Source organism: Myiozetetes cayanensis, unplaced genomic scaffold, assembly GCF_022539395.1.
Source record: "Myiozetetes cayanensis isolate MyiCay16 unplaced genomic scaffold, myiCay2020 scf5-8, whole genome shotgun sequence".
Lineage (NCBI taxonomy): Eukaryota > Metazoa > Chordata > Aves > Passeriformes > Tyrannidae > Myiozetetes > Myiozetetes cayanensis.
The window spans coordinates 19,968,853-19,993,870 of record NW_026087742.1 but is presented as its reverse complement, the minus strand read 5'-3'; the positions used below and the strand labels follow the sequence as shown (position 1 = coordinate 19,993,870).

The 25,018-nt window shown below is 38.8% G+C and overlaps 2 protein-coding genes across 3 annotated transcripts in view; one reads left to right on the top strand and one right to left on the bottom strand.

Moving 5' to 3' along the window:
- CMSS1 (cms1 ribosomal small subunit homolog) overlaps positions 1-25,018 on the bottom strand; it is a 222,780-nt gene that overhangs the window by 112,419 nt on the left and 85,343 nt on the right. The window lies entirely within an intron of this gene.
- The window catches only part of FILIP1L (filamin A interacting protein 1 like), a 188,596-nt gene that overhangs the window by 80,000 nt on the left and 83,578 nt on the right, over positions 1-25,018 (top strand). For both annotated transcript variants that reach the window (XM_050333119.1, XM_050333118.1), the window contains exon 3: positions 9,556-9,646. The gene's annotated coding sequence lies outside the window, so the exon portion shown is untranslated. The remainder of the gene's footprint in view (positions 1-9,555; positions 9,647-25,018) is intronic.

Here is a 25,018-nt window from a genome sequence, read left to right as displayed (position 1 = left end):
GAACACTTGGACCAAGAATGAAGGAAGATCTCTTGGTTAAGTTACTTGCTTTTCCCACGCTGTTAAACCAAGGAGGAACAGGGCATTCAGAAAGCTCCTGAATTACCCTGTAGCTATTTCCCTACTTGAGCTCTCACCAAGGGCTCCAGGGTAGCTGAGCAGCGAGCAAGGAAGGTCAGAGAGCAACAACCCTGCAAGGGGCTGTTTTACTGCAAGGGGCTGTTTTAGCCACCAGTGAACCAGGAACAAAGGCTTAGCCTCTGTGAAAGACCTAGAAAGGGTAGAGTCTCACAAGAAACACAAGAAATCTCATCAGAGAGGCATTGTCTGGGCCCTCCTCAAAAGCCAGAGGGAGCCAAAAGAAAGGCTCCAGGCACAGACCTTTGCACTGTTCTTCCACTGCATCACAAGCATGAACCATCTCTCTTTGGAACGTGAGATACCTTCCTGGCACCAACTTTGAGCATCATGCCTACCCTGAGATCATAATTTTCTTCAATTCCACTTGTTCTCTTCGGACATTTTAGATTTGGTTTGGGGTTTTTTATTTGTTTGTTTGGGGAGTTTTATTTTGGTTTTGTTGTTTGGGGCTTTTTTGAGGTTTTTGGGTTTGGTTTTTTTTAACACTTAGATTCCCCATATCATTCTGGTATCTTGTAATGAGAGACTGCTCAGCTGATGAATGGATACCAGCAACATGCAAAATCTGAAAGCAGATTTGAAAAAGTGTTTCTGTGCGCTCTCCCTGGAACATAATGTGCCAGCACCAAACTGAAATAGTTTGCTGCACACTTCCTATGGTCCTGGTGTAACTAATGTACCAGCAAAGGTCAGAGGAAGAAAGGCATACACAGCAAAAGTGAAATACTAAATCTTCACCATTTTGGAGATTTGATAGGGCTTTTTCTGAATAGGTTAAGACTCTAATGTTGGCTTATTGCATCCCCCTGTGCATGGTGATCTTCAGTGAAATACAAACTACTGAAGTACCAAGATGACCCCACAAAGCATTTGAGAAAGCTACCTACCTGTATACAGAAACACAGGGTGACCTGTGGTGTTATCAGACAATCTGTCTGAAGCTCAAGAACACACCACAAATGCCAGCCAAAGAAAAGCATGTGCAAAAGTCACATTACTCCTTAGCTAATCGAGATTTAAGAAGCCCAATAAGTAAGACTACGAACTATAGTTCTGGCCATTTAACCCACTTAGTTTTTTTGGCTTGGTACACTTGTTATCTGGCCACCTGAGCCAGGACACTACTGCCAAAATCTGTTTCCTGCCTCTCGGGCCCTTCCTCAATCAGAGCTTCCTCTGGATTTGTGAGTTTGGCCGAGCCAAGGAGCCAGACAGAGCTCGCTCCCTCCCTGCAGGGCTCTTTGTCACTTTGTGCACCAAGAGGCAACTCCAACTTGATGAACTCAAGGGTGGGCCATGTCCTGCTTCATAAAACTGCAGGAGAAGTGAAGGTACAAGTTTTACGGAACAGTTTCTTTTTTCACTTCTACTTCGTTCAGTGCCTTTCAATTTTGAGAAAAAACTTTTAAGCTTTGTTTGATTAATTTTCTAGTTGAAAGTGCAAAAGAAGAGGGGTTTAGACAAAAAGCAAAAAATCAGTTCTACAGCCAAGGCACTGGCTATTTAGCCAGAAGAAAACAAAAGGCAGAAATACCATTTCACCACTCAAACTGAAGGACAGATTCTAGAAACACAGCTTACACAAAGGCACGTGTCAAACAATATGCTTATTTTTTGCCTAAACACTGACTCACCGAATAAAATCTATGTTACTCTTTTATATAAACAGTTCCTTTAAAAGCAGTAAAATTAAATACAGACAACATTAGGTTGAACATGAACTTTTGCCATCCCCATTCAGGCATCTGTGTAATTATAATCATTAACTCTATTAGCATGTACTGCAATGTACGCAAAATGTATTCCACGTTGAAAACTCTGAGTTTTTTAATGATATGTTTACATTAAGAGTTTACTCATCTGGTGCATCTTTTCAGATTAAAAGATCATAGGATGAGTTTGTTTCCTTTAAGATATGTTTGCAAAATGTAGTCAGAAACTGGATATAAAATTTTATCTCAGGCATCAGTATGGCCTTTAATAGAAGTAGCTGAGCCTTACAGAACTAAGTTGTTTTTTTCTGGCTAATTATTCACTTTGACCATTCTTTTCTCTTAGGGCAATGTTATTTCCAAGAAATGTCACTTATCTAAGTATCAAGGTTGTTTACATTCTACACAAATGTTACGCTCTCAAGCTTTCGTTTTTCAAAATGTCAAAAAATAAAGGGGATGATGCTGTGCTTGTAAAAACATTCTTTATTAACAGAATGAGTCTCATGGCATTTTAGGTTTCCCACAAGACATTTTACTGTCTATCATTTTAGAACTTTTTCCCACACATCATGTTCCTGATATAGGCTTTGGCAGGTTGTGAGATGTGAGCTGGCTGGAAAACTATAGCTTGCTTTCAGCATGCTCTTGTGCAGTTAAACATGAAGCACTTTTTGCACAAGATAATTCAGACTAAGCAGCTCACACAGAGAAAAGACGACAGTTTCAGCTGAGGAAAGCTGAAGTCCTGAAGAACGCCAAAGACTTTGTGACAGTTCTACAGAGAAAACAAAAGAATCTTGAAAAAATAATCAGCGTTACTTGCAAATTCTACACTGACTTCATTTTAGTCTCCTAAGAGAGACTCAAGAGAGTCTTGACAGCTTAAGGACACACATAGACAACTAGCATAGCAAATGTTATCTTCAGGTACAAAAGAGGCCCAATCAGCCAGCCCTCAATAAAGAGAATAACCAAGACTTTAGAGTGTATCAGAGAACATGATCCAGATTTCTTGATCAATAAGTTCAATTTCCCAAGTATTTCATTAAGGAATCAATAGGTGAATCAAATTTGATAGGAACCACTGTACCTGCACCCCAAGGAAGTTACAAAAGCTGGAGTCAGCATCACAAACTGGCTGTTTGTATTTTGTAAGCTTTTATCTGTACAAATACACAAGAAGAAACAGGAGACTTTACTGACAGGCAGCAAGTGACTCATGGTCCTGTTGCAAAGCTTACGAATGTCATAACACTATCACTGCTAAACCCATGAATGTGAAAAAGACTTTAGTTGATAGCAATCAGAATTAGTGTAAGAAGAGAGAAAGTTTCTAAAGCTGTCTGGGTCACAGATATCTAATGGCACTTTTCATTTAGCCTTATGGTCAGCTATCTGCAAAAAGTGTATTTAATGTTTCATAAACATGGAGTTTAAAACAAAAGTGCTTCTAATCAGATCTGGCAGGAAAGGGAGAAATGCATACATAGAATGAGGTAAGTGTGATCTTGCCCAGCTGAAGAACAGGGAATGGCAGGGCTTCAGGCCATGACTCACACAGACACTAAACAGTAGAGAGCTACAGATAATTCTCAGGTAAACTTTGCATGAGCCACTACGTCATCCTTCTCTACCCTTCCTGCATTAATCATGTCATTAGTAACCTGACGCAGCCCGAGAAGAATGTCTGATTTACAGGGAGCAGAGCAATGCTAGCAGAACAAACACTTTGGCAGGTCAAAAAAGGAAAGACCAACCTAAATTTCACTTAACTTTGAACCACACCCTAAAAGAACATGGAAACTAGAAATGAAAAACCAAAAAAAATAGTATCTTCCCACCATGAGACTGTATACTTCGTTCAGAAGTTCCTGACTAACCAGTTACTTAGAGTACAAATACGGAGGATTTGCAAAAGTGCTCGGATAAAAAGCCAGCCCAAACATGTACCTAAACAAAGCAAAGAAGGAAAAAAAAAAAACCCACGCTTTCTTTTGAAGTTTTCACCACAGTTACGTAATTTCCATGTTAGTCTAGATGTTTTTAAACATCTTTCATAGCATATAGTTGTGAATCAACTGTACAATCAACGAGTACAAAGTGTACTGTTGGCATTCATGTCTCAGCTAGGTATCTTGGCTACTCCACTAAATATAAGAAGGACAATGGGAAACACTGGAGCAAAAGAAAACCTGAAAATTTCAGAACTTCTTTTTAAAATTATTTCTCATTCTGAATTGATAGCAGTCACTTCAATAAACGTGGCTGTAATTTAGAATATTGTATTTCACCTTAAACATCTTGAAAAACTAATGATCACTTGAAGGAAGGGCAGATCACTTCCATTCACTTTAAGCAAATAAAAGCCCCTGCAGATTACTTTAAAAGCAGAATTAAATTATCCTCAGTGTCTTGAAACAAAGAAAATTATCATCCAAAACATGCAAGGGGTAGCAGCAGGTAGTAGTAGCAGCAGCTGTGTTATTAAGTCCCCCAGAGCCATTTCACAGTAGCACTTCTCAGATCATCCACAGAAAATGGCAAACCCACTGCTTATGGGGTTTTGTTCAGGTTCTCATGGCTTCATCTGCTTCTAATTCTTCCTAAGTGGGCTGTATATTTTCTTTTTCTCTTTCCTTCCCATAGAACACTCCCTTTTCCCTCCCTTTCTTCTCATTTTATCTTAGTATCAATCCTGTGAATTGTCAAATTGATTTCTTAGCTTCATGACTTTAAACCACAGGGTTGCAGGTCTACTTTCCATCTTAAAGCAAAGCTCTAGAAATTGAAATCTCCTTCGTCTTTGACCCACTACAACAGCTGTGCATGAGCTCCTGATATATAAATGTGTCACTCCAGTTAAAAACGGATGATCATTTTGTTCTTAATCATTATTAATGGCATCCTTTTCTCAATATTAAAAGTAATGTACAAAATAGGACCAACTGTAAACCTACAACATAAAGACAATGTATCAAAATAACAAAGAATTCAAAAAAGCAAAGAAAATGCATTAATCTTCTGACACCAGTTAGGAAAGTCTCTCTATCATGCCATGACAATAGACTTCAATCTCTCCTTAAGATTAAAATCAAGATGTTTTGAATGTTTGCTCAACTTATGTAAATGACATGTCCCTTTTCTGGCTTCTTGCTTTAAAGTCAACATTGACTTGAGAGAAGTGAAAAGTTGTTTTGTCCCTGATAATTGTTCAATGTCATATACAGGAAAACACTAATAATCCCATATCTCAAATAGGCAGTAAATTGCCTTAAAACAATTCCCTTTCTCATTAGTTTTTTTGAAGGTCAGCTAAAGAGTGTGGGCAACAGTGAAAAATCTCTCAGAAGAATTCCTACATCAATAAACAGGGTTTGCCAGAAAAGCAGAAGGTTGGTAAGAGAGATCTGTTTGTGCTTCATTCAGCAAAAGTGTTAAGGACAGTTTAACAATTTTGTTTTATTTTGGGAGGAGTGGGGGTATCTGGCTTGTCTTTTTTCATTTAAGACCCAAACCAAAGAAGAGATTTAGAGATACAGTGCCAACAGCTTAATGGATATTCTATAGTGTATGTGAGCACCTTGGGGAAAACCTGCACTGGGATAAACAACAGATTCCATCTTCCCCTGCCCTGAGGAGTATAAACCAGGCTCACAGTTTACACCTGATCTAATGGTGGCTTTCAAAACAAACACATTTCATACGTATCTAGTAAATATTCTCTTTCCATTCTGCACCCAAAACTTTCTCTTGGAAAGAAGGCCTCTTCCTCAACAAAGACTTCAAATCTGCCAATAGCTTGCATTACATATAGTACACCTAAAAATCTGAAACTGACCTTTGTATCTGTCACATGGGGTGAGCCTGTGTGTGCCTCTAACATATACTAAAGGGTGACAAGGGCTTTCCACAGTTTTGAGGACACACCCGGCTCCTTAGAGACCTTTCCTATATCTTCCTTTGTGCCACTGCATCCTTCCATGTCCACATCTAAAAAGGGTCTCAAAAATTAACTCCAGCCTTGGAATCAATGTGCACATGCACTTTGTTAGCACAGGCTGTAGAAAGACAAGGAGGAGGAACACTCGCAGCCCACTCAGCCTGCACACCTACTGTAGTGAGAGTCCTCCCCCAGGAAGCTGCAGTTTGCTCAAGGGAACATGCAGTGGAGTTTGCATGTCTGTTATATGCCCCATGCAAATGCACGGGGTTTTCTGGTGGTGGGAACGGAATTTGATACCTTCTTGACAACTTAAAAATCCATCCCTAGTGAAGAAAAACAAAACCAAAGACACAAAACAGACAATGGCTGCAGAGACACCAGAAGAATGTAATGACTACAACAAAAGGCAACAGCAAGTGTGACACGGGTGTATTAATGGGTCAAAAACCAGGCTGAAATGACTCAGAGGAAGAATCAAATCCCAGCATGATTGCTTTACATCTCCTTCAGAGACTGCAGGCCTTCACCTGCAGTTTGTATGCAGGTTCTCTTGGGATCATTAAAAGAAGGCTCTGTTTGGTCTTTCAAATCTCGATCAGAAGGACACCTTACCAAAACAGGGCAGCATCACTATCCCCTTTAAGCAGAGCAGAAACAGGCTCAGAAGCATCAAACTGTGCCCTCTGAAAGAAGGGCAGTGAGTCAGAGCAGCGCACAAACAACTCCTACCAAACCACCACGGGTGCAATGCAAATAGTTTCCTTAAAGTGATTGTAAAACTTTGGCTGGTAAAGAGAGCTTATACAACTACCACTCAAAGAGCACATCAACAGGCAATAAATGTGGAGAGAGGCAACAGCCCTGGAGTGGCTTAGGCATTTTATCCCATTCATTCAAAGGAAGGCATGTCTAACTATCCTAAACTACAGCATTCCTCTTTCAAAGCACCTTTGCCACCATTAGGAACCAGGACTTTCATGCACCCCATATACTTCAATTTTTGTGCTCTTTACTTAATGCATATATAGGTAACAAGAACAACATTCCACGTATGCAAGACAGAGCAGTGTGTTGTTATTCTGAGTATTTCTACATTCACATGTAACTACTCACAAAATCAATACCTTTAACCCATCCATGCCAGGCCTGATCTCAATTATCCACCTTAAATTGCTCAGTAACACAATGGTTAAAGCATGAATTGAACAAAATCTCAGTTCCTTGGATTTAAAAAAACCCACCAAATCAATTCTGAAGTCCTACTCTTTTTCACTAAAAAATCCACAGATTTTCAAACAGAGCTCTCTAAGCAGTAAGGCATCATATTCCTTGATGTTCCTTGTGCACCAGGGAAGAGCCCTTGAAGGGGACAAGTCACAACAGCCTGGTTTTAGTTTCTTTCAGAATACCAAGACAAGTGCCAAATTCCTCTATACATTTGATGGGGAGGTATTTTAGCTGGATGCGTAAAGATGAAGGAGAAAGGCCAGAATACATTGAGATCAAAAAGGGACAGTCACAGAACTGGCAGGAATTATGAACTGAGCAGAAAAGAAACCTACCACATTTTGGGCATGGGTGAGACACGGAACAGACCTCTCTACAGTTGCCAGAAAAGCAACAGAAAGCCCAAAAATTAAACTTGCTGCAAAACACTACTCAGGGAGTGACTCAAAATAGTAAAGAGCTATTTGGTTCTTAAATAAAGAACTATGATGATGTGTCAAAAAGTGTTACACTATCTTAGTATGACTTCAGTGTTTGTGAAAGTAATGTAGAATGACTTCAGTTCTATGTAAAAGCTATGTAAAAAGCTTCCTTTCTTTCAGCATGGAGGGCTGAATTCTAACAAGAAATCCCTGAGATCCTGCCCTCATTTCCTTGAGGATTTAACACATTGGACAAGTCACTGGGGTTTTAATAGGTGCACCAAATTCACATCTGGTATTTTCTTACTACCTCCTTCTCTGACCAAAGACAAGAAAGGGCCAGAAAGCATCTTATTGTGCTATATTGAAAATCAGGAAAAGAATTTTTTTTCTTTTGAAGCAGAAGCAGAGAATTTCCTTATGTACATTTTGTTATACTGGTCAAAACCAACCCAATATACTCTGAAGGAAAAAAATTCCTTAAGTAACACATTTTTAACATTTAATCATTATTACAAGAAAACAAGTTAATTAAATGCCTCATGATAAATCTCCTTTAAAAGCCAAGGAGACAGACTGATGGATCAACATACTTTCCCATATCTTGGATCGTTAGATGATTTCATAAGGTGAATGTTTACACTGCATTTCACAGTATTTTTTTTTGTTTTAACCAACAGTTAATAAAACAGGATTCTGGTTTTATCTCCCTCCTATGTCTGAATTGGTAACTGATTGGTAATTAGATAAAGTTTCTCAAAAAGGTTTTTGACTTTTTGACTTCAGAGACTGAATTCCATGCTTCACTGTCAAGAATTTGGAACTTAAATAAGAAAGTCACAACAGATCCAAAATTTGGTGCCTGTAACATTAAAACACAAAGATAAGTAAAATATAAGTGACCATGCAGGGCATCTGTAGTTTTCAAAACTCAGACATGCTTCTTTTGTTACGAGGTGTTATTGCAGCCTTTGTGGTGTTTGTTATCATATTGAAATAGCCAATAAAAAAGTGGCCAAATGGCACATTAAGTGAAAAAGCATGAGGAAGATTATCATGGGAGTACTTGAGATTACCTGACATTGACACAGAGACAATTACACACATCCAAAAAGCACCAGGAAATCAACATAGCCTAGTAGAACTTTAGAAATCTAAGAGTTCAAGAAAGTTATCCAGAACACATGAGCTAACCCAGACTAACTGGTGCCTTCTCCCTCTACTCTGTCATTATCCATCAGTAATAGTTGGTTTAATACTAGCAATATATTATGCGGTTTTTCACTCTTGGCAATAACTTCCAGAAACAGCAGACAAATATAAAATATAATTCAGCCTGAAACAACTGTGTGTGTATATTCAAAGAGTTGCTACCAGCAAATAACAAAAATATGTGTTCCTGCATCCAAATAATCCCTTCCCTTTCTTTTCTGTTACATCCTTGGATCGTCTTCTAAAAACGCAGATCATGCTCGTTTCGTTCCTCGGCACGTAGCGGGGCTGAGCTCAGTCTCACTCAGGTCTTCCTTCCAGTTGCTTGCCTTTATCTCCTTGTGCACCTCACCTAAGCAACCTGGTCGCATCTCTGTAAAAAAAGACCACCCTTTCCCAGTACACCGTTCAACATCCCGCAGCTCCCTGGCCGTGGGCTACGCTTCTCGAAGGACCCTTCAAGAGCTGTGACCCGGCCTCACCAACCGGGGAAGTTGCAAAGATGAAGTTAACTGTGTAAGTTCTAGCAGGTAGAATTTGCTCACTCCTTACCAACATAAATGACTATTTTTCAAACTGCAGAAGAATACAGGAAAGAAGTACAGGAGAAACAAGTCTTTAAATAAAACAAGAACCCAAGGTTAAATAGCTGTGCTTTATTTTCATATTCTTACAGGCATCTGCTAGACTTCATTACAGTTAATCATATCATTTATGTGCAACTTTTTAAATGGTAGAATCTTTACTGGATCTATTCTAACTCTTATTAAATTATTTTTTATAAATTTATCAAGTTAATGCTGAAATAAGGACCTCTGCAATCTAAAGAAATCTCTCAAGCAATATTTACTTATGCTTGCTAAAACTAATCAGTTACTTCTGAATTTTACTGCAGATTCATACTGTAAGAGACACAGTTCTGGAGACAACTAGGAGGAAATTTAGGGGAAAATACCCCTAACTATCAGCAGAAGAGCTCTGAACCGGTAAGAATTATTTCTATTTGCAGGTTTTTAAGTGGGTGCTACTGAAAAATATAAAGTCATTTCTCACGTATGAATTTTTCAGTACAATGAAAATAATAGGAACCTGTACATATAACATATTTCAGATATTTGTACATATTATCTGTACATATTGCAGATAACTTGGTAGACTGACTAGTAAAAAATGTTAGATCTTTCAAAAGCCAAACCCTTCCTACTTTCTTTGCAAAAATTTAGAAGATTTTCTCACACTTCCTACACATACTGGGCACCGCTCCATTTATCCAATTCTTTTAAATTTTAAGTCATAGAATGCACTGGGGGGGAAAACGGGATTTTGTTCTGCTTACTAAGGAACTCAGTTGATTAAATTAGTGGAAAGCTTGTTAGGTATCAAATCAGTTTTTGAGTGTAAAGTAAATGTGAAAATGTGTTCTAAGTAGATTTATATTTCCCTCATGTCACTTTTTCAAGTCAAAGATACCGCTTAAAAATAGTAAACAAAACTATGCAAAAAGTATGTGAATCCTCCACATGTTTAAAAAGTAGGTTCATATAGCCAGCAATATCATTATATTAAATACATACAGTGGTTAACTCGTCTGCTTTTGCCCATTTGCACACTAGAGCAACAAGCAATCGTTTTTTTGGACTGAAATAACGTTTCTGTAAACACATTCTGGAATGTCACTGTTTCGTTTAAATTAATGTGGATCTTACGGTAAGTGGCCCTGGGAGAAAGCACATTTCTGATGTCTTTGCATGAAACACATACCTTCCTGAAACACTTCCTGTCTTGCACCCGTGTTTGGATATTATCACTGTTGTCTGACAAGAATGAGGTCAGCTAGGATTTGGAGGGATACTTTACAGCAGCTGTCCGGCAGCTCTTTGAAACTCCACAAGCCTTTAACTCCTGAACTGCCTCACCCAAACAATGCACTCCTTGCAGGGACACTGGAAGAATAGTAATTTTTCAGGGTGTACAGGATGGAGGTCACTGAACAGTCTCAAAGCGCTTAACCGAGGGAAATGAAAAGCTAAGCTTTTCAGGTGGGCAAAAATGAGAAAGATCACAATGAGGACACATGATGTGAAATTGAGAAGTGTTGCCATCTTTGCAGCAGCCAGGCCAAAACAGGGATGGGGAGGCAAGACAACATGATATATGCATATGAAAGAGACACACTGTGCTTCAAAAACAGCAGAGAGAGACTCAGTTTAAAATAGTAAGGTTTATCAGCATTCTCCCACAGAGACCCCCTTGGCCAACTCTCAGCAAATAAAACTGTCCTGTTGCTCAGCAGGACCAAAAGCTGAACTAAACTGTATAAGCAGAAACAGTCTTCTCAATTTGCACAGAACTTAGTTATAAAGTGACACAACAAACTTTCATACTCAACACGCTTACAAAACTTCCTGATGTTTTAAAACTAGCTGTCTCAGGTCAGGCAAACTTCAGAAACCTTTTAATTCATTTATGAAGAGACATTCACACACTCACATGAGTTCTGTGTATGAATGAATCTTTCAGCAGCAAAAATCTGATCTGTATCAATGCCCGTATTTCCATTAAATGAGCCAAAATTTGCACTCATGTTACATTGGCTGTGGGAGAACAGAGCCACAATGATGTAGACTAATGATATCTGGCACACAAGCTGTACTTGTATAAAAGTTCATGGGTTTATTTTTTTTTATTCAAGTAGAAATTCCACTCATGGTGTAAATTTACTTCTGATCAGTTTACTGAACTGCACTGGCCAGTGTTTCCACTTGAGAAGCTTTAAGATGATACAGACTCACCACATCACAAACCCAAGTTTCTTTGTTTTATTGCCTTTTGACACACTGTGGAAGGGCTGTTGAGGAGACACCACCACACCACAATCTCTCCAATTGAGGCACCAGAACGGGCTGTGAGAGAACAGCAGTTAAAAGTGCAGAGTATGTTCTTAAAAGGCTCAGCTATGAGACTGGTGAGAGACAGTGATCATGCAGCACAAATATCCTGATAAGACGTGAAATCCACAGCTTACTTTCCTTGTTCACTATGGGTTCATAGGCATTGCGCATATCCTCCCCCTTTTTGTACAGTGATCCTAGTTTGCACCTTCTTTCAAGAATACTGTGATGATTTTGTGATTTAAACCATAATTTAGTTACAGTACTAAGGTTGGCATAGTTTTAAAACAGCAGTGTTCCTCCTTAGGCTGCATACCGCTCACACTTTGCAGGGGTTTGGCAGCAAACAACTTAGCTCATCTGTTATCACACTGTGCGACGCTTCAGAATATACACCAGATCTAAGAAAGCATTTACAAACTCAACTTGGAAAAAACAGCTTTCACAAAGTTGATTCTGTGTTGCAAAAAGTCTGTGTGCCTTTAGCTGCTTCTGTTCCCACCTGAGGTAGGGTGTATCCACACGCAACGCGTGTTGTACGTGTACGTGCAGGTCTGCAGGACAATCCTCTGCACTTCCTTCCAGATGGCAACTTTTCAAAAGCAGCTGCCACTGTGCACCTTATTGTGTACTGTAACTCAAGCTAAAGGCAGAGGAGCAAGTCAACACACAAGAAATTAGCTCAGCAAACCAAGCAAAACACAAAGACAAAACACAAAAGTAAGCAATTTCCAATTACTCCATCTGGTTCATGAATCAAACGAACAAATGTTCATGAATCAAATAACATTCAAATGAATGTCCTTGTCCTATCACTACTATCAGGAACTAAGTTCCTGATGAACTTAGTTATAACGATTAGAGTAAGTAAATATTTACTGTTTTATATCCATATATATAAAACAGTAAATATATACTTATATATTTATATATATATATACACATTATTAAAAAATAAAATAGAGAGAACCAATTAAATTATAATTTTGGGGTTTGAAACAATTGCAAAAGCTATTGTGTTCCTGGAGACTCATACAACAGCTCAAATTAGTTTGGACTGTTATGTGCCCAAGACAAATACAAATGTTCTTTAAGGACAAATTATCTTTGATGAAGTGAGGAACAAATGCCCAATCTTACAAGCGGCCTACAAGGGTAATTTTACTTTTTGCTTACTGATGAAACATTGATTTCATCTCAATCTATCTTTACGTGCCTATAATTGGCCTTTTCATAGCTTATGCATAAGTACCTTAGCGTTAAAGGGGAGAGGGATCAGAGAGAAGAGAACAAGGGAAACCAGTTAGGAAGATTTAAGAGACACCAGACTTTGTGCAGAAAATCCAGTCTAAGAGAAACACAAGAAAATACAATAAAAGAAACTCTAACAGCTACTACTGCACACCTGATACAAGCAGGTTGATTTAAAATGTTCACAGCACCCTTCAACAGAAGGTATCACGACACTTCTCCTGAAACACTTGTAGCTTGAGGCATGTGAATGATCACTGGTTCACTTAGTTAACAAAAGCAGACAGGGACAAGAAGGAAGCCTTAACTGTTTTGCCAAAGCTAACAGGAAAGCAACCCCTGACGGTTTTGGTGTGGGTTCTGCTCTGGAAATATAAGAACCAGGAAATATAAATGAGGGAAAAATTTCACCAAGTCTTATGAGGACGGCAAAATAATTTCCACAGGAATGCAGAGGATGTCTCATCCCTCGTGATACCTAAAACTAGATGGAACAAAATAGTGGAAAGGAACCCAAGGAAAAAGCTAGTACTGGCAAGTAGACAGACTATATGGAAAACATTTTTTCTTGCATCTCTGACTTCTATAAACATTTTTGTGGCTCTTGAGACAGCAAGGTAGGAGCTTTGGTTTATACTCCATAAACACAAGCCAAAAGCCTCCCACGGTTCCATTTGGTAACACCAGCTTAACATGCTCAACTACACACAGACTTCTGACAATGAGTCAAGTTCCCCCTCAAACATAAATTATGCCAAAAAACACCCAAGATTATTTCAACTAATAAACACTTGGTTAAAAAACATGTCAAATCAACTTGGTCTTTACATCAATTTAACCGCCTCTTACCACAACCATTGCCTAAACCAAAGTGTGCTGCAGGAAGAGCCAAAAGATAAAGGCGATTGAAAACATTCTCACAGCGCTCCTCTAACTGTCATCACTCCTAGGGTTTCACAAAGCTTAGGACTCTGTACTTGGAAAAGAGATTCTCCCACAGCTGGGCTTGTGTTGTGAAAATCTTTTTAAGGATGTCAGCGTCCTGACTCTTGAAGACTAGAATTTGGGGCGAATACTGCACCAAAAATTAGTTCTTAAAAGAAATACTGAAGTCTTATGTCATGGTACACAGTTTCAAAGCTCTTTCAAAAGAGTTGTCCTTATAAAAGACACCTCTTTGTCAGAAATATAATACTTGAAAATATGCACATTGCTATCCCAAGTTCATACAGATGCTGTTCATTAGCATATTAATTCTGTTTACAAAACTTGACATTTGGACTTCAGATTTTTCCCAATTCCATTCCAACTCCCCTACTGAGTTTGTGTACCGATCATTAAAAAGGCTGCCGAAGTGAAAAAATAAAATTCAACACAAAGGATACAACCAAAGTGCAAAGGAACTTGTGATATGCTGTGTTTATAGATCCTGAAATTGTCTTCTCCAAATGATTGTTCTTTCCAAATTGTCACAATTATAGTAATGCAGAAGGCAGAGTTGGTGTGGTTAGCTCTTACCTAAGGGGCCTTTCCAATGTAAGTAGCATCTCTAATAGACCATTCTGACAATCAATTAGATAAAAGTAAGGCAAATTTCCCCCAGACACATGAAAGGCATACAGCAGAAATGCATGTCAGCTAAAACACTGATTGCAATGCCATCCCCAGTAGCAGTTATAGCAGCTAAAAGCTGGTTTTCCTTATCAGGACTGAGCCACATTTGAGAGGCCATGCTGAAGTGTACCTTTTTCCATAACGGCAAGCCTTTTCCTTTGCAAGTACCATTCTGAAGCTAACTGTTGAAAAATAAATACTAAATTCATTCAAAACACTTGAGAAAAAAGTTCTCAGACAACCCAGTTCAACAGAAAACACATGTATCCAAACACAATGTCCTGTCTCCATATGTATTTCCTCCTACAGAATGGTGACATGAGCTAAAATTTCATTCCCACTGAGAGATCTGTTGACTATGCGTGGAAAGATGAATCACTATTCTCAATGGAAATAATGACTCGTGCAGCAGTTAACTTCTCATATATAAAGTATCACATGGGCAAAGTTAGCCTGACTCCCTGCTGTAAATAATTAGTGGATTGCAGCAAAATGTATTTCACTACCTAGCTTTAAAAAGCACTGGAAATTAATAGTCCAGAGCCTTACCTGTGCTACAGGAAAAATGCATGAGGAAAGCCAGAGCTTGATTTAGTTCATAAACCTTTCTGAAAGTGGACAAAAGCAGATGCTTGGGCAAAGACAACAATGGGAGCATCAACAGGGTGATCCTTCTCCTAGCATGCCCTCAGCTGTCACTTAAGGATTTTAGCTGCCTTCAGAATATTCTGCTAAACTACCACAACCAAACTGTTTCTCTGTGCATCTCCCTACTGGATGCACTGACCCCTCTGGCTCAGCTGTATCTGTGGCACTGACCTCTCTGGTTTAGCCGTGTGCTGTACAATGAAGTACTTCACTTTGTTTCAGTTCTGTGCCAAACTGATCCACTGAATGTCCCCCATTATCATGCTATGAGCAAATAATTATTTCCATTTACTCCATGTGTACTGCTCAGAATATCTGAGTCCTAAACCACACGCCTCTTACACGTTTTCTTTTCCGTTTGAACAGTCATGGTCTGCTAGTCCGAGGACATAAGAGCACAAGTAATCTGGTTCTGCTTTACATTTTATGGAGATAGGGGATCAACAGCATCCAATTCCCAAAATATGTTTGCAGAAAGGCATAATGATGCCTTCTGGTTTAGCTCACTTGCTGTGTTAAAGCTCTCTGGTTTCTGAGCAATGCTAGAGACCGAGCACTCTCAGAACAATTAGGAGGGATCCCCTACAAACCCTCTTCGTTGAGTAGCAGTTGCTAATAACTACCTTGGGACTTCTTAGAGACAGAAGCACCTAATTAAATAGGCTGATAAGCCATTTAATATCATAATTTTCCTGCTACAACTCTGACACTAATACTTCAGCGAAACACAGAGTGGTACATTGCAGCTTTGAGAAGCAACACTCATCCGAAGGAAGAAAGCTTTCACACCTCAGTGCTTAAGTATCTAGCCAACCAGTCTCCTGCTGTACCTCATGGAGAAAGCAGGGCTTCTCCCAAGTAGGAATACACCCATAGAATTGTGGAAGTGCCCTCTGAAAACCAGCCCTTAACTCTCTTCACTGCCTACAGCCAGGTAGGCTAGGCACATAGGCAAAGCCAGTGTGAAACTTAGACATTTTTATATCCGTAAACATATAGGAGATTTATTTGTGTCCCACAATAGGGCCCAGAGTTATTGACAGGCTTCCAGATGCCCTGTCCAGTTCAACCTGCGTGCACAGCTTCCGTAACACAAAGGTCAAACTACAACATTGGCGGCCACTTCTCCAAAACTGTCATACACGTATTTTGTCAAGGGCTTCTTTCCTTGCTCCCTTCTGTCCCTTCATCCTGCCAGGCCATCCTGTGTCCCCAAGGCCAACTTCAGCAGGTACAAAGTGCTCTGTGCTCGGTGCTAGGCTGGGCTGCTCCAGGGCAGGACAAGGCCACAGGGTACCTCGAGGAGCAGCACTGGCAAGTCCCACTGCTCCAGCATTAGACAATGGCCAAAACTGTGCCTTTGTTGTACCTGCCGGGCCAGGAGCAGATGACCAGGGTCTATGCTTAAGCAGGCAGCTGCAAATTCGACAAAGCTATTCCTTGCAAGTATTGTACAAGCCCTTTGGGAAAGTAGCCTTAATCTCCACAGGGTTACGTCTTGCACAGGTGGCCTGTATAGCTTCACGGGATCCTGTTCTTAATTTTTTTTCAAAGCTTACTCACTACATTTATTACTGTAGTTCTGACTAAGCCTCCAAACTATTTTTACGGGCCCTGAACAATAGTAATCATTGAGGATCAAGTTCTGCTTGCTAAACTGAACTGTATCTGGTCCAGATTCTTAAAACCCCACATCTCTGACAAATTCTGTTGATCACAAGAACTTAAAGGATATCAACTGGGATAACGCTGGTTTAACAGATATATGAAGAAGACCACAAGAACAAGAATTTGCCATAAGGCTTCTTCATCATTCAGATCCTGAAGAAATGCAGTGCATTGCAATACCTTCTTAGCAACAACCTCTTTTTGAAAGGTGCCGTGCAGATGAAGTAAGATAAAGATGATCAGGTTTCTGAATCGTCATTCATGTCAACTTTTTCAGTGGCATTTAAGAACCATGTCTAGGACTTAGCAGGACATTAAGAAGTTGTATGTATCGTTGTTCAAATAAAGCAACATTAAATCTAAAATATATATTTGCAAAAGGCTACTTTCATTTTATCCCCAAAAGTCTGAAGCTTTTACTTAACTCTTTTGATGGGCAGCAAAAAATCAAATCTTTTGACTTACTCATAGAAGAGCAACTTACTCCTATTTAATTTCATTTTCTGAAACAAGAAGCCCTACTATCTACTGTTGAAGCATTAGCCTGTAACCATAAACGTTTTAAAGAAATAACTAACTAATATTAGAGGTGGGTATGTTTCAGCTGTGCAGCTCTAATTTGCATGAAGCTGACATTATGACCAAAACAATCTCACTATTTCAATGCTCTGAAGATAAACCTACAGAGTTTGTCTTAAGCTCACTCAAAAAAAAATGAAATAATGTATGATAAAATGGTATTCCTGACATTATTAATACCAATGTTAAAAACAACAATCTACCTCATATTTATCATACATATGCATTTCTTCCTTATTCTTTCCTTTAGCTCTAACCATAAAAACCAAACTGGATAGTCAGTTTTACTTTCTCAGTTATCATGAATACAATAACCCTCTCCTATCCCAGTGAATTTTATAGTTTGGTGGTTGTTAAGGGATTTTTTGGCAGTGTGGGGGATTTTTTGGGGGAGAGGGGTGTTTTGTTTGTTTGGTGCATGTGTGTGGTGGGGTTTTTCCTCATTTTCTTCTTTTTTTAAGGTTATATAGCAAGAAAATTACTAAACCTTAAAGTGCCTTATAGTGAGTGTCTAGATTTGTTTCCTTAATTAACTAATATGCTTGTGTCAACAAGAGACCTTTAAAATGCTACATTTTGAGACCATCCGGATGATATTTAAAGGAAAATACATGTATTCAGAGTTAGACTATCAGTAAGAGCCAGAAAATACAATCCCTAACCCTGTAATCCAGTCTTGCATATATAGCCCTACAGACTCTGATTTGCCTACCTACACACAAGGAAAGCTTGCAGAATGCCACCATATGCACCCTGATGTTTACTGGATATTTGGTATTAAATGACACAGGACAGACTCTCTAACCTTACATTTAAAGCTTTACCTTTATTTTACCTCTGGAAATTTATTTAAGCAGAAAACTTAAACTTTGGTTTCAGAGGGAGTATTAAGATCTGTGATAATTCCTCAAATAGAATTGCTTGCACTCACAGGAACAACTAGCTATTCAGGGCTGCATATCATCTTAATCAAGGTAAATCCACTCTAGTGCTAACACTTTTTAAATACTTAATCACTTAAAACAGAACTGATTTGATCAGAGCACTAAGAAAAATTATCCTCTTAGAGAAAGAATGTAAACACTCTTAATGCCTGGGAACATATGATCACTTCATACACACACCTGCTGTGGGTTAAAATGACTCCTTTACAACCACTCAGTAATGATAGGAGGAGAGGGTGTCTGCTTTGGATTTTTTTTTTTTTCATGCTAAGCAAATGTTCACAAACAAACTTACATGTCAGAAGTTTGACCAGGAAGTATCTTTTTCATATATATAAATATATGTGTATATATACATATATATACACATTTCTATATATAGATATATAGGAGAGATGTCTGTATGTAACGCAGAAGCACGAGGACTCAGATGAGAAGGTGCACAGGTATTTTCAGAAGTGGCATTTAATGTATAACAAATTATTTCTGTGCAGAAGAGGCACAGTGCTCTCAGGAGCTAAATATCAGCTTCTGATAAGATAATTCCAGTGAAGTCTTGCTAAGCAGCAAGCTAAGGAAGCTGGCTGTGCCTGCAGGCATATGACTCATTGCTTCTCTAAGGACTTGCATGTTAAATGCAAACATTATATTAAGTTACCTGTTCATGCCCTCCTCAACACACCTAAAAATCTGCAGACTTGTCCTCAGCTACCAGGAAAACACCAGTAGGAATGTAATACAATTGCCACCAAGACCAAAAAAACATCTCCAACGGGCCTCTCCTGGCAGATCAGCCCATTTACAACACCTGCTGCTCAGGGAGCAGTTCCTTCCCAAATGTTCTCATTAGAATTGCAGGGCTGAACACTGGCATTAGAAGGGTTCCTACTGTGTCCCTCAGGTTCCACCTTGCTTCTGCCTAGTTCCATGCCGTTTGTCACTGGCCATCACAGAGGCAGGTGGACAAGCTTTCTACAGGTCTCTCCAGCACCAGCACACACGTAACAAAGCTCCCCCAAAATGTAGGACAACTGGTGCCAAGCAGTTAAGCTGGGTACTAGGAAGATTCTGCCTTCATTTTAAGTAGTGTTCTTCCAAAAGGATAAATAGGTGTTTTAAGTGGGCTTTTCAGAGAGGTCTTTACAGGGGTGGGGATGGCTAAGAAGGCATCCAGACTTTGGTGTTCAACATAGGACCTTTCTGAACATCAGACTTGTGCAAAATATTCTTAGATGCTCTCATTTATGTCTGCAAAATCCCTTTCCTCAACTCCTACCAGCCACTGGGCTAGCAGCTGACCGCAGACCTATTTTATTTGAACAAGTGGAAAAACAAAGAGAGGAGCAAACAATAGCATGTGCTCCAAACCACCTCTGGAGCATGCCTTGCCCTTCCCCCAAGGACTCAGCTACAGTATAATCAAAACCAGGATGAAGTCACAGCTGCAGCCACAAATCAACAACTTTTGCCTTAACATGTGAACCTCATGTAGCAAAACTGTGGGGTCCTTATGCAGCAATGAATGGAATATATGAGTTTTCTCTGTTTGTTCTATGCCAAAACACAGATGATGGCCTCAAGACCAAATTTCCAAGAGGGGTAAAGAAAAGAAGAGCGAGCAGCTAGTGACAGAGAGGAGGTACATCCACCTGGCTCACTGACCTCCACTCTACTCTCTTTTTACTGTGAGGAGGCATTTTAACTCCACTGCTTTCAAGAAACTTCCTATTAGAAAGCTGCAGTTTCCAGTGCATTTTTATTGCATTTTCCAAAGTTGTGTCATCAGAGCACAGCATATTCCTATGGGAGCCAAAGGTGCAATGCTGTAAGGCATTATAATAAATAATAAGGAATGTCGTGGCTAGTAAAATCTGTAATGTGAACACATCCAAATATTAATTTCACTGTGTACAGTTACTCTTAAAACTCAGAGCTTTTCATATTTTCCTGGCAGCCACATATACCCGCAGTCACTAATTAATACGAACAATATAAAAACATATAAGTCATCACTCAAAACCATAATTTTACTTTCATTTCTTTAGGGCAATAATCAATCTTAATGAAAAAAAATTCTTCAAAAATGAAAAACGAACTACAAAGCTGACTTGAGAATCCACCAGGAAGCTCACATTTCCTTTGTGTTCATTTTTCTAGAGGTGAATATAGATAATGAGAAATATTCTGCTGCCACAACGTTAACAGATAGAACTAAGAATAATAAGAACAAAATGAAAGAATAATAAAAGCCAAAGAAAACAAAGGAAAAAGCCTCCAAAACAAACAAAAAAGAAATCCACATTCTTGTTACAAAAAGAGATTTTGATTCAAAAGACCAACACAACAATGACTTCCATTTCCACCAAAGTCTAGAAATTAACATTTTCAAAATTTGTTAGGAGCACCTTCTGACCCTTGGGCACTCTTGTCAAAATCATGCAGTGGGATTAGCAGGATACAGGGCAGTGCCACTCAGTATTCCTGGCTCAGAGGGAACTCATGCCATTCATCTGCACGGCAGCATCCCTCACCCTCACCAAAACCCCAAACCTAAAACCTCAGTTCCACAGACGATAAGGTCTGATCTGCATAGAAAAGTTACGGTGAGAGAACTGGAGATCTGAGAGAGATTTATATTCTTTTCATTAAATTCCTGGGAAAAAATATTTAGGCTATTTATCCAGATTTTTCTCTTGGATATTAAATATGGAGAATGAGGGCATAGGGAGTAGAGTGAGGAATCTTCCCTGGCCATGCATGCGTTGCTATTTTGTATTCGCAGCTGGAAGAGGAAAAAGCCAGAGCCAATTTTTTGCACAACTAAAGATTATCCCAGTCAGACAAAAAAGATGTTAGCCTGCTGTTACATACTTAGGTATTGTCATGAATGAGAGAAGCAAGCAAGGAGAAAGTAACACAAAGTCACTCTGGTTTTGTATTACAGAATACAAAGAAAACCTCAGAATTTCTCCAAAGTACCAAATCACAGAATGTAATAAAGATTAGAACTTTAGGATATACAAGGAAAATGCAGTCCACAGCTAAAAGAAAACCCTAAAATCTAAAAAAAAAGGAGAAAATAGAATTATTTCAGTTCTGATCAGATAAACCAACAAAAGATTATTGCCCACTTTCTAGATAGCAGAAGAATATAGTAATTGATACAGATGATATTAAAAACCCCCAAAGCAACTATTTGGAAATCCTAGGTTTAGACATAAGCATATAGTCCTACCTAGCATTCACAGACTCATTGTGCCAGTATGACAAAACCAGTAAAATCCTTCAAAAGAGAAATGTTATTCTCAACAGCTTCTATGAGTTAAGAACTCTCTGCTATCAAACAGCACATAAAGAACTAGTCTGAACTATAAAAGATACAGCTCATGAAGGAAACAGACATTAAGAGATAGATAAGAAAGAAAACCCAGGGCTTAGGAAGAATAAAAATTAATTTATTCTCCTGAAAGCTGTCTAAAGGTGGGGAATTCCAGATGAGGGTGAAGTTCACAAACTTTCAAAGCTTAGCTCATATGTGTTCTGTGTTGCTTGGATGCAAAAAGAGATAAAAATCAAACCAAAAGCAAAGAAAAAAAAAAATCAGATGTAAAATTTCTGCAAAGCCCTGAAAGCCATACCTGGGCATTTCACTAAACTTCAATAGCCACTAAAGAAATAAAATTATAAAATTATTAACATGTCAATCCATTCACTATTACAGAAAACTCTTGAACATTCACTGTCAAACAAATGTAATTTAAAGTAATTTAAAGCAGAGCATCCCAAACAACATTGCAGGAAAAAACAACAAAGTTGGTTTTGAAAAGTTATTTTATTCATGCCTGTCTTGGTAAAATTAGGGATCATGTGTGGATTCTCCCACCTCCTTCTCCAAACAAAGCATCTCCTCTTACAGTAAGCTGCAAATGTTCAAATCAATAGAATAATGATCTTGATTGTGTTTGCCAGCTCTCCATAGACATGAGTTCACAAGAGAGGCAGCCATGCAGCTTCCTCAGACGTTAGTAAAGACTTTTGATCTTTCTTTGAAGAAACTTTTCTCAGGATATTTAAAAGTCTGTGGTTTATTTTCATGTGTGCGGAAAAGCAACGCTGAGTTGATCACTCCCACACAAATGTCTCTACAAATCCACACTTGTCAAAAATACCCTTGAAGAAAATTAATACATATGCACTTTGAAGGTGTACAGTTTTACTCGGTAGTCCTTGCTGTGGTCTCTGCTGCCTATTTCATGACTCACACACACGCACACAAAAAACAAACAAAAAACTAAACAAACAAACAAAAAGACTAAATTGGAAATTGAGATGGCTGCAAGGGTTAAGAAGTTTGGATCTCAGATACCCAGACCAATTACTGTGGGGTAACAAATTAACTTACACTAGATAATATATATTAGACAATCCTTGCTCACTAACCATAGATTTTTCATTGAAAACAAAACCAAGATACTTCAACACTTTGTGTACTTCTACTGCTCTTCTGATGAAAGCTTACAAAGGACAATTTATTTCATATTTGCCATGAGCATCAAGCACAAGAGCATTATACAGATACACACTTGGTACACAAATACATTATTTAAAACATTATATGTGTGTGTACAGAGACACATATATACACAAATACAAGATATATCATTTGTCTCTTCCTTTTGCCCACAACCATTATAGCTAATAACATCATAACACTCAATTCTTCAATTAAATTCTTTTCAGACAATTTTGATTATAGGCTGCTTTTCAAAGTGACCTTATACCACATTACCAGCATGTTTAAAGGCACAGAAGACAATTGTCACAAGCACTTTGCCAGAAAAAATTTCCCTTCCATCAGGAAGGCAGGACTATAGTATAGTAAACACAGTGGCCACTGAAGTGGTGCTGGTATGTGTAACTATGTACGTGGAGGGAAAGATAATCACTCTGAAGTCAGAGATGTAAAAATTGCTCTGGACTGAGAAAATTTCTTTTGCCTTTTATGTTAGTGTCTAATTACAAAACAAGTATGAAACATTTTACCTTAAAAAGAAAGAAAATCCAAACCTAAACCCAAGGAAGCAGACAGAAGAAAAAAAAAGTTCCCCATATTAATCTCAACCCTCTATTCCCACCAGTGGAAAGTTAAAGACATTCTGCCTCTTAATTATTATTCCTCCTTAACCTTTTGAACCCATGAATACATGGGATTATACTAGTGTTGTCACCCTGCAGCAGCACATTGAAAGCTACAGTGCACATACAACTTCAGAGTCATTCTCCCACTACAGCTGTCCTGGGCTTTGCATTGTGGCCTTATGGCCTCTGTAGTTCCTCACAGAGAAGACAAAGCACCTCAAACCAATCTACTCTGCCTAACTACAGAAACTATATACCTATAATGTAATAAATACACTATAATTTTCCAGGACTACCATCCACTTAGCAAAGTGCTGGACCACAAACTACGAGAGCTGAATTCCTGTGGAGGAGTGAGGAGAAGGGTTTAACAGAAGTTATAAATTTGTTCCAAATTATGACCAGAGATAATGAAAAAAAATCAGTCCATGTCTCAAAGTACTGAATTCTGAGCTGGAACCTTTGTGAGATCCAGGCTTTCCTTTCAGATTTCAAAACAAATACCTACTTTTGCCAGAGAAATGCTGTGTGACTCAGCAAGGAGCCAAAACTTTTGATTTTCTCATGGATCATCACAAAGAGCTCTATTACTCTATTACTGTTTGGTTTTATGGACCATCTGAAGAATCTCACTTAGAACAAGATTTGACAGCTCTGAATAGGAATATGCATTCCTAACACTCCTAATGTGAAAATTTCAAGTATGTTTAAGGTGAGCAGCTTATGCTTTCATGCAGAGCACTGTGAATGTGAGTCCTTTAAAACTGCCACAGGATGAACTCAAATATGTGCACAAACACCACCACTAAGACTTGGCAGGAGATAGGTTGAGATCACTTAACCTACAGAAAGGGCTTAACTTGAGCTCAGAGCCACAAAACCAACAACTGGCCACATGGCACAGGTTCTTTTTTCTACTTCCAGGCACAAAATCCTGTGGTGTGTGAGTGTGTATCTATCTATGTATATATCTATACCTATCTATATATCTATCTATACAGTGTATATATCTACATCTATATCTATATATACCGAGTGGTTAGAGACATTACAAGAATGAAGACCGGATCACAAGTTCACACACCAATGATGAAATGACAGACAAGTGACACATTCTTCAAAAGGACTGGTCAAAATCTCCCACACAAACTCAGCCTTCTAAAGATGACTGTAAGCTTGTACATTTGCAGTACGGACCTGGGAAGATTTCACCTAACCACAATCACTACATATGTGCAAAGCTCTACAGGATTGGAAGTGGGAGGAGAAGACAACAGATGGTGGAAATTTCACAGTATCTTTACTGTGAGCAGAGTAACAAGACAACTCTAACACAGTTCAAAAGGCATCTTTCTGTCTCGGAGGAGGCTCCCTGTATCCAAGGGATGAGGAATCTGACTTGTGGTCAGATGAATATAAACCACGACCAGCACAAAAATGACATCCAGTTCTCACTCATGCACTTTTCCTGTCTGGGAGCATTCATATCCTCAGCTGAATCCACATTTTCTCACCATTTGAGTAATTGCTGTTCTTGCAAGATCCCCAAGGGCTTCAGAGACCAAAATTTGATGAGATTCTGTGAAAGGGGAAACAGACTGCTGATTTATTTTCTTTCTCCTGC